Source organism: Rhododendron vialii, chromosome 10a (assembly GCF_030253575.1).
Source record: "Rhododendron vialii isolate Sample 1 chromosome 10a, ASM3025357v1".
NCBI classification, from domain to species: Eukaryota; Viridiplantae; Streptophyta; class Magnoliopsida; order Ericales; family Ericaceae; genus Rhododendron; species Rhododendron vialii.
In genome coordinates this window covers 36,608,396-36,618,822 of record NC_080566.1, presented here as the reverse complement: position 1 = coordinate 36,618,822, position 10,427 = coordinate 36,608,396, and the positions used below count along the sequence as shown (strand labels likewise).

Below are 10,427 nucleotides of genomic sequence, written 5' to 3'. Positions count from 1 at the left end.
TGTAAGAAATGCCAACTCCACTCTACTCCACTTCACTTGTTGATTTTAATTGTTTTAAGTCATAATTTTTTACCTTTTTAGACTTTGATTTTTGTCATCGACACGTATGATTAATCCAAAAAGAATAAGAATATCCTAAATCTAACAAAAATTCAAAAATAAACAAACAAAACTCTAAAAAACCAAAAGTACAAAATTAGGGATATTGGGGGTTAATAAACATTTTTCTAGGGAATTTTTTTTTTGTTAAAGAATTATTTTTTATTGATAGTAGAAAAATAGTTTTTGATTAATGGCATGGAATGGCTCTTGTTCTCTAGGCTTTGATTAGTTGTCCCACATTACTTTGAAATGGAATAGAAGATCATTTGGTCTCCATTCATTACTAATTAATTGAGTTGGATATAAAAAAATTCACAAAATTTCCTTTTTGAAGAATTACACAACCGAATTAAGAGAAGAAAATTGGGAAATGATATTGGCACTCCAAAAATTGATGCAGGCACTCCATAAAACAAAGAAAAGTGGTTTTCGAGTTACACTGATTTTGGAATGTCTGCATCAATTTTGGGAGTGTCAATATCATTTCCCAGATAATTTCACTAACCAAAAAGTTATAGATTATAACTTTTTGGTTTTGTCCTTATTCAAATTTGTTTTACGTTTATTAGTTTTATGCCAAATTTTTTTATGTATTATTAGTTCGTCTCAACAAGAGTAATGAAATAAGTAAAAAAATTATGATTTTTACACAAGTATTTTTAGAAATATTCAAGAAAAAATTCACTTTTTTGAATATTTCTAAAAGTACTTGTGTAAAAGTCATACTCCCTCCGTCTCTTTTTAAATGTTGTGCTTCATAACTTCAACTTATTAGAGCATTTCCAATCCATGCTCTATTCCTCCATTTGAGAGTATAAAACTCATCCAAACCATCCTCTCAAGCCTCCTCTATTTGAGAGGATATGATTTTGATCCTCCATATTTAGAGGATGAGAGAAAATATAGAGGATCTCCTCTAAAATCACTTTATAAATAAATAGAGGGTTTGTGGTTTAAGTAAATAGGAATAGTGATTTCCTCTAAAATCACTTTATGAATAAAATAGAGTATTTTGATACTCTCAAATAGAGTATTGGATTGGAGATGCTCTTAAGAAAACGTCATCATTATACCTTTCACATCAACTTTTATCTCAATTTTCCCTATTTATTCTCTATGGAGACATCATCATTACACTTTTACTAACTAATTTTTCAAAATAGAATCTATTTGTAGGGGCAAAATAGAAAATGTACCAACTTTTATCCACTAATTTTACAAAATGGACACTTATTAGGAGACAGCCCAAAATGAAATACTGGACTTAAAAAATGGGACGGAGGAAGTAATTTTTTATTTTTTTGATTTCTCTCATCAAGACGAACCAATAATGCATAAAAATTTTGGCACAAAACTAACAAATACAAAAAAATTTGAATAAAGAACTTAAAAAAATTCACTAAAGACCAAACTGTTCAAAAAATTTAACAAAGCGTATTAGCAAAGTCCACTGACTAAAGCGAGTAGTTTACTTATGCGAATAGTCAATTGTTTACTTAAAAGGGGCAATTAAACTCATTCAGTAGTTGGTACTACCGTGTACTATTTCCTTTATTTTCATTGGTGAGAATTTTTAGAATGGCATTAGTCCAAAAACTGAGAAGATTCGAAGCAATTGAGATGGAGATTGAGAAGAACATTGGCATGTTGAAGTTTCAACACAATATGGCGGTAAAAACCCCTCTCTCTGATCCCATATTTATTTCCACATTACCAAAACCTAATCGACACACCTGAAACATAATGGGACGGGCGGCGAACCCAATCCCAGCCGTCGTGCTCCTCCTCTCTTTACTCCCGGCGGCGCCGCCTGCCTCCGCCAAACTCAAAACCTTCAATTTCGATTCCTTCTTCAACAACAACACCCAGCAATTGCACTTGGCCAACAGTATTGCCAACGGCGCCCTCCAGCTCACGCTGGAAACCCCAAACAAAGACTTTTCAAATTACACCAACCAATCCAATCGAGTTATGTACAAAACTCCTTTCAAATTATGGAATGGCCGGAACGACACTTACTCCGACTGGGTGGCGTCGTTCAATACCTCGTTCCTCGTGAACATGTACCGGTTGGACGGTTTTCCCACCCCTGGCGAAGGCACGGCGTTCGTGGTGGCACCGGACCTTGATATCCCGCCAAATAGCTCCGGCGAATACTTGGGTCTGACTAATGCCACCACCGACGGCAACGCTTCGAACCATCTTATCGCCGTTGAACTCGACTCATTTAAACAAGATTTCGACCCGAATTCGCACCACGTTGGACTTAACATAAACTCCGTCAGAGCATCTCCAATCCATACAAAATAGAGGATGGATGTAACACATTGAGGGGAGATTTTGTAATTTATTCCACTTTTTCTTCACTTTTTCTATTTTTTGGGAGAATCTTTGAGGGACCCACCGTCCTTTTAGAGTTTGGTCCTCCAAAAGTAAATTTGGTCCTCTAAAAATGGAGGACCAAAAGTAAATTTGGAGTACAAATTTCCTCCAAACTCTAAAAAGGACGGTGGGTCCCTCAAAAATTCTCCCAAAAAAGTACAAAAAGTGAAGAAAAAGTGGAATAAATTACAAAATTTTCCCTCAATGTGTTACATCCATCCTCTATTTTGTATGGATTGGAGATGCTCTCAGGCATAACGGGACCGCCTCGTTGACGACTCTGCTCGATGATGAACTGGTTGCGCCCTCTGGAACGGCGTATTACTTCAACGTCTGGATCGAGTACGACGGAAACAAAAAGGTATTATTCGACGGAACTTCATTCCTAGAATTTTGCTATAAGCACATATATATGTTCCGACATGGCTGAGCTTTACACAATACACATAAAAACCACTCTAGCAGTTTACTTTTTATTGGATAATTTCAAAAAAAAAAAATGATAAATGTCATAATTTTTTTACTTTTTTCAATTCCTCTCTTTGATACAAACCTATAATCCATTTACTGGTCATTTTATACATATTTGGACGTCTCAAAAATTGCTATATTTTTTACTACAACATTTTTAAAATATAATGTTGCTTGATACCTGTTGAAGTGTTGATATGATCGAGTGATTAAAAACAAACAAACTGAAGTATTTGAATAAATTACTGTGAAAATAGAGAGGTTGATATAGTTGCATCTCTAAAAAAAAATAGCTAGCTAAAATAGAAAAATGACTTTGGAATAGCTATTTTGGCCAAAAATTTAGATAGACTCATATACTTGCCCCCATTCATTTTTTGCAAACCTAGGCCTATAAAAAAATGCATTTTTGGTTCAAAAAAATTCACAAAAATAGAAAGATATCAATAAGTTAATTCTTTCAAGGTGTGAAAAAAGTTTAAATTTTTTTAACGAAAAATATAAATATTTTTAAATGTCTAGGTTTTCACGCCAGATATTTATTTAGGAAAGAGGAGGAAGTATTATTTTGCTTTCCTTTCCGCAAGTTCCAACCTGAATTATTATACTAAAATTTTATTTTGTTCATCAAAATATTTACAGGTAATCAAGGTTTACCTTGCTCGACAAGAAAACAAAGAAGCTGCCACGCCTCTCAGACCCGATACCCCAACCCTGACATCGGATCTGGATCTCAGACGGGTTGTGAATCAGAACTCTTATTTCGGGTTTTCGGCATCAACGGGCAACGCAGCACAACTCAACTGCGTTTTACGGTGGAACATGACAGTGAAGCATTACTGCGACGGAAGAAAACTAATCACAAAGATATGCCTTGCCGCCGGAATACCGACGGCGGTGCTTTTACCGGCGTTGGTGGGATCGGTATACTACTCCCGAAAGAGGTGGTTATCGCGAAGGTCGGACCGGCGAATGTCGGGAAAGGTGAAGAGCATGCCTGGGATGCCGAAGGAGTATCAGTACAAAGAATTGCAGAAGGCTACGAACAATTTTGATGAGACGAGGAAGTTGGGACAAGGTGGGTATGGAGTGGTTTACAAGGGTATTTGGAGAATCGAAAGGGTTTGGAGGTTGCGGTGAAGATGTTTTCCAGAGAGAGTTTGAAGGGTCAGGAAGATTTCTTTCAAGAGCTTACAATCATCAATCAAGTCAGGCACAAACACCTTGTCCCATTACAAGGTAAGTCGTTTTTCAATCCTAATCCTTCCCAATATATCCATTTGTCCTATTTCTCATGCAAATCATGATTTGTTAGATTTTTGTCATTTGATTAGTTGTTGATCATCATTTTTTGCTGTTAAATCATCAACTCACTTCATTAGTAAACTATTGAGATAGTAGAGCATGCAATTAATTATGTCGAAACATGTAATGTTCCCTCTCCAAATAGACGGTTTCAATCACATGCCGATTTTGTCCCAAAATAGAAGGCAGAATTAACTTTTCCTATCTCGCCAATCTTTCAAAAGGGAGAAAAAATATACACGAGAAAGAAGAAGATAGAGAATAGAAGACAAAGAGGAGAAACTTTTTGGTATAACGGGAATAGGAGGGGTGGTGGTATTTTTTTCGGTCTATTTTCAATTCTTTGGTCATTTTTCGAGCACATTTTGATGATTGGCTCCGTTCATTCTGTAGATCTTGATGAAAAGATTAATCATGCAAAAAAAAATCGTGTTCATCAGATTTCAATAAATACATGATCGGCACACATGAATATTGAAGAAAACAAAAACTAGATCCAAAAACACACTGAATCGCAGCCCAATTTTTATTTTTTTGTAATTTTCATGTGTGCCGATCCTGAATTTACTGAAATCCGATAAACACAATTTTTGGTATCATTAATGTTCTCGTCGAGATCTACAAAGTGAGCTAACTCGATCATCAAAATATATTTGAGAAATGGCCGTAAAATTGAAAATGGACGAGAGGGGGACACCATCACCTCTCCTACACCTCTCCTATCCCTGGTATACATAAAAGTTTCTCGGGGGGGGGGGGGGGGGGCCAAAAAGCAGCTTACATACTAAACTAGAGGTGTCAAACGGGCTGTGTGGTGTCAACCCAGCCCATTTAGCTCTGTGCCGGCCTGTCTACTTCGTCGTGTCGTGCCAGCCTATTTACTTATTGTGTTGTGTCGTGCTGTGCCATGTTTAAAATCGTGGCATGCTGTGCTGTGCCTATATTGACACATCTCCAACAGAGTTTCGTCGAAAAGAAAAAAAAAACTCCGATAAGTGTAAAATATTTATCAACATAAAAAGTGTAAAACGTTATGTTACAGTATAAAATAAGAAATTAATATATTTTTTTGGTATTAAAATTAGTATTTTGTATGCCATGCCCTTTCATATCCGTCTAGAACAGTGTCGTGTCGTGCCAGTCTACAACCGTGCCCATGCTGTGCCGCGTGTCACATTTAAATGTGTCGCGCCCATCTAAAACCGTGTCCGTGCCACGTTCAAACATGTTGTGCCCGTCTAAAATCATGCCCATGCCGTGTCACATTAAACGTGTCGTCCCCCTGCTTTGCCAACCCCACCCGTTTGACACCACTATACTAAACTATGAGGATTGTGTTCTCCGCTTGTTTACTAGCTTGATCCATCGTACTATCAAAATTTTCCAATTGCTCGCTCAGCAAACATAGATCATGGATCTCAAATGTGCCAAAACCTTCCACTGTCCAACTTCGAATATTTTGGATAGTTTATTTGTTTATTTTGAGTCTTAATATGAGATTAATTATGTCAGTCTCAGGAATTGAACTTGGGCATTTGGGAATCTTACTACCACTTGGATGGGTAATCTAGAATCGTGACATGTCAAAGCACTAAAAGGGCAAACTATATCCATATGTATCTGTAATAAGTTCTCACCAAAGCAGCAGAATATAAGCACTCTAGTTTCATAGTAATGGGCGGTTATATACAAAAGAAAGGAAAAAATTGCAAAAGTTGATTAGTTAACTGCTTTTTTATTTACCAAATAAAAAAAAGAAAGAAGAGAAATGCTATTTTTTTTTAGTCATATCGAAAAGAAAGAAAGAAAGAAAATGCAAAAGTTGATTAGGTAAAGCTTCTGACACAAAAAAAAAAAAAAATACCTATCGAAATTATTAGGCTTGTTTTCAAAATGTTTGCATTTTACAAAAAAATAAAAAAATAAAAAACTTTTTTTTTTATAGGCAACAAAAAGTTTATTAGAAGCTCGACGGAGAGTATATCGAGGAAGACCAAATACAGACCACCGAGATTGAGGTACCATAAAAGACCTAAAAAAAAGAAAAATACATTTAATGTAGATTGAGTGAGCCCAAGATTAGAATGGCCCATAGTACCACTCCAATAAACTCTTCCTGAAAATTCCACAAAGACCATGATCACCACTTCACACGGTCCTAAGTAGGTTGATAAAGTCACCACTTGAAGCAAATTGGCATAAGGATCCCTATATCGGTATAAATATTCCAATAGCATCAGTATATTCAACAAAATTTTAGAGCACCACCAATCCACTTAGCCCCCCTAATCTTAGGAGTTGAAAAGAGGTAAAAATCTGAGGTGCCTCCTTACATTCATTTAACAGCAGCAGCTTAAGTCTCAGTTTTAGCAGCAAATTAAGCCACAAACTATGACTATCTCAATCCGAAAACATCTCTTAGCCCTCCACACATTGGAGTTGAAAATAGCATTCAATATTTACCATCTACCAACAGATCACGTATCATACTCCTTGCCCTTAAAATTAACTTTGCCCTTAACATCACCAAAAAAAAAAAACTTTGCCCTTAATCCTATTAACTTATAGAGCAAACAATGGGGTATTTTGGTAATTTTGCCCTTAATCCCAACCTCCCTTAACCCCAAACTTTCTATTCCACCTCCCCCCTAGGATTATATTGTTCCCTTCAAAAATGACTAATAGTCCGGTTGCGATTGTTAGTCCCGGGATTAAAGGTTATACAAACACGAGACTATTAGTCCCCCCAGACTAATAGTCCAATCCTACCTCTATTAATCCCTCCTATCATACAAGGCCTTTGTGCATGAGTTGTCGTTATACAATGGAACAGTTGTCCTTTGTACACACAGTCATACAAAAAAACATCTATCCGTATCGCAGGATGGTGTCACAAGAATGGTAAGTTGCTGCTGGTTTATGACTACATGTCCAATGGCAGCCTCGACGAACACCTCTTCGGTGATGCCAACAGCACGCCGTTGAGCTGGAATCTTTGCCACAAGATCATCATCGGGGTAGCCTCCGCCCTCCACTACCTCCACAACGAGTACCAAAAGAGGGTGGTCCACCGCGACGTCAAGTCCAGTAACATCATGCTTGACGCCGAGTTCAACGCCAAGCTGGGAGACTTTGGCCTTGCAAGGGCCCTAGACAAAGAAAAAACCTCGTACACAGAAGCCGGGGGCGTTCCTGGAACAAGGGGGTACATGGCCCCCGAATACTTTTTCACGGGCAAGGCTACCGAGCAGTCTGATGTATATGCTTTTGGTGCAGTTCTGTTGGAAGCGGTTTGTGGGCGTAGGCCCGGGACCCAAATTGGCACGTACCCGTTGTTAGTAGATTGGGTCTGGGCCTTGCATCGTGAAGGCCAGTTACTTGAGGCTGTAGAGTGTAGACAGTACGCTCGGGGAGGACTATATTGAGGAGGAGGCCCAAAGATTCTTGCTTCTGGGTCTGGCCTGTTCTCATCCGATAGCCAGTGAAAGGCCCAAAACTCAGGAAATTGTTCAGATGCTATCGGGCTCGATGCCTGTGCCCCGCCTGCCGTCATTCAAGCCGCCTTACGCGTTGGCGCCCGTGCCGATGTTGGAGGAAGACATCATTCCAGCCGACACTACGTTCTTTACGGCCGCGGATTGTAGATCAGGTTCGGCAGCAGTGGCCATTAACCCAGAAATCCAACGCCCATCTAGAGACAGATACATTAATATCATTTAATTTCTTATTTTTTCTGGTCTTTTCTACCAGCTACTAGTTGTTATTGTTGGAATAAGAAATCAGAAGATTACATCCTTCTCTCTTTCTTTCTTTCTTTCTTTCTTTCTTTCTTTTTGTTTATGTATTTACTCTGATTAATTTGTTTATTGAGAGGAGGGAGAAGAATGGGGGAATTGCTTGTACATTTGGTACGTAGGTGGTGATGTGTATAAAATTATCTTTTGTAGTTAGCGTTTTTTGTTTACACGTATGGTTGTTAAAAGTCTATCTTCCGTGTGAGTTCTCCTGAACTTAATTTCTTTTAAGTTGTTTTGTCCTTGTTCGATATATATATTTTTTTTTGCATTTAATAGTTTTGCACCCAACTTTTAGAGATTATTGATTCGTCTCGATAAGAGGAATTGAAAAAGTAAATTTTTTTTTTTTTACTTTTACTCCAAGTATTTTGGAAAATAATCACTTTTTAGCAAAAATAAGTCAACTTAACTTATTTTTGCTAAAAAGTGATCATTTCCCAAAGTACTTGGGTAAAAGCAAAAATAATTTACTTTTCTGATTTTTCTCGTCGAGATGAATCAATAATCCACAAAAATTTGATGCAAAACTAGAAAATGCAAAAAAAAAATTCAAATAAGAAAAAAACTAACTTAATTTCTTGTAAGGTTAGGAGAACTCACCCAAATGTTAATGATTTTCCTTTCACTTCTCTTTCTCATAATCTTAAGTACAGTATCCAAACAATCAGAAAGGGATCTGCAAAAGGCTAGAATATTTACAGCTAGAGTGATGTTAACAATGAAAACACAAATATGATTGTAATGGATAAAGCAACATTATTGAATTTGAAGATCACAATAATAATACACGAAAATACACAATTTAACTTATATTTTTTTGGTAAGGTAAAATTTTGATAGAAAACCCACATTACACAATACAGGACATACCCTAAAACAACAAAACAAAGGGGCATTCCCCAGGAAGAGACAACACGGCACAAGGCCAACCTCCTATCTCAACAAAAACAAGAAAAAACAAACATACAAACGGGAATTAAGAGAAGACCCTGCTTGAAATGTTCCAATCCCTACACAGCAATCTATTGTCATCAGACCGCTTAATGTTCCTCCAAGAGCTTAAAAATATCCAAGAATATCCGAATCTACAGCACGTATAATCTGGTTTGGATTATACGCATGTTTCTCTCCCTCCATAAATGGTACACAACTGCAGCACAATTTAACATATTATTCGAGTATGAGAGCAAAGTACTGTTGTTACTATATATTGCTCTATGGTTCCAGTCTTGGTAAAATTGAATAGAGTTCTCTTAAGATTATGGATGTTAGATCAAGACATTGAATTAAACCTTTGCTCCAGACAACTCCATACTTCATAAGCATGTTCTAACCCTAAAACTAAGGGTAAAGTAGACGCAGATAGCGAAGCAGTCAAACACGAAAGCAATTGATTATCAATAAGCTGCCATCGCAAATATGCTGAATTAGTGACCAGATTATTACCACTGTCTCGGATCTGTAGAGGTGATGCACTTATAGTACCATCAACGTAGCCAATAAAACCATTGGCACGTAGACCATTCAAGACTTGAGTTTTCCAGAGTAGGTAATTATCTGAACCTAACTGAATCTTGACCAGAGTATGGAAATTAGAAACTAAAAATGCAAGAGAAGGTGGCATTGTTACTCCGGTATCACCTGTGTTTGTTGTCATGACGTTGTGCAAAAGAGAAACCCTAAGTTGGAGAAGACAACTGCCTCACGATTGAAACCCTAAGTTGAAGAAGACAACTGCTCAACGATTCACAACCCTAAGATTGTCAAACTTCCGTCGTGCGGCTCTGATACCATGTAGAAACTTTATATCCATCTCAAAACCAATTGGCAATGAGTGAAGAGGTCCCAGATGTTATTAAGTGATCACCCATTCCACTCTCAAGCAATGTGAGATTCTATTTCCTTAACACAAAACGAAAAAAATCCGTTTGGATATGGAGTATTACCCTTTTGTCATTATTCAATTTTTTTTTTTATTTGGTTGTTTTCAAGGAAATAAAATGAGTATCTGTGATTAAACAAAAGGGCGCAAAGTACTCAGGTCATATTGGAAAACCATTGGACCTACTGGCGTTTGTTTATTTAAGAGAGCTCGTATGTAAAAATAATAATAATAATAAATTATATTTTCACAACTTAAGCTACGTGATACGTCTGCGCAAGTGCATGCAGAAGCATGAAAGTTTCTTTTTAAAACATTACAATAGTAAACTTCCTAGCGACAACTAGAGTGTAAGCAATGGTGGAGGGCAGAGGCAAAAAAATTTACCACATAAATTATTCGACCAAGGACAGCTCTCTATTTTATCATCACCGGTCATTTGTCGTTCTTATGTAACTTTACTATAATAACAACTAGCATAACGCCTG

General features: G+C 37.1%; 1 pseudogene; it reads left to right on the top strand.

The window, feature by feature from the left end:
* Positions 1-1,779: 1,779 nt before the first annotated feature.
* On the top strand, positions 1,780-8,131 carry LOC131302742 (probable L-type lectin-domain containing receptor kinase S.5; annotated as a pseudogene).
* The last annotated feature ends 2,296 nt before the right edge of the window (positions 8,132-10,427 follow it).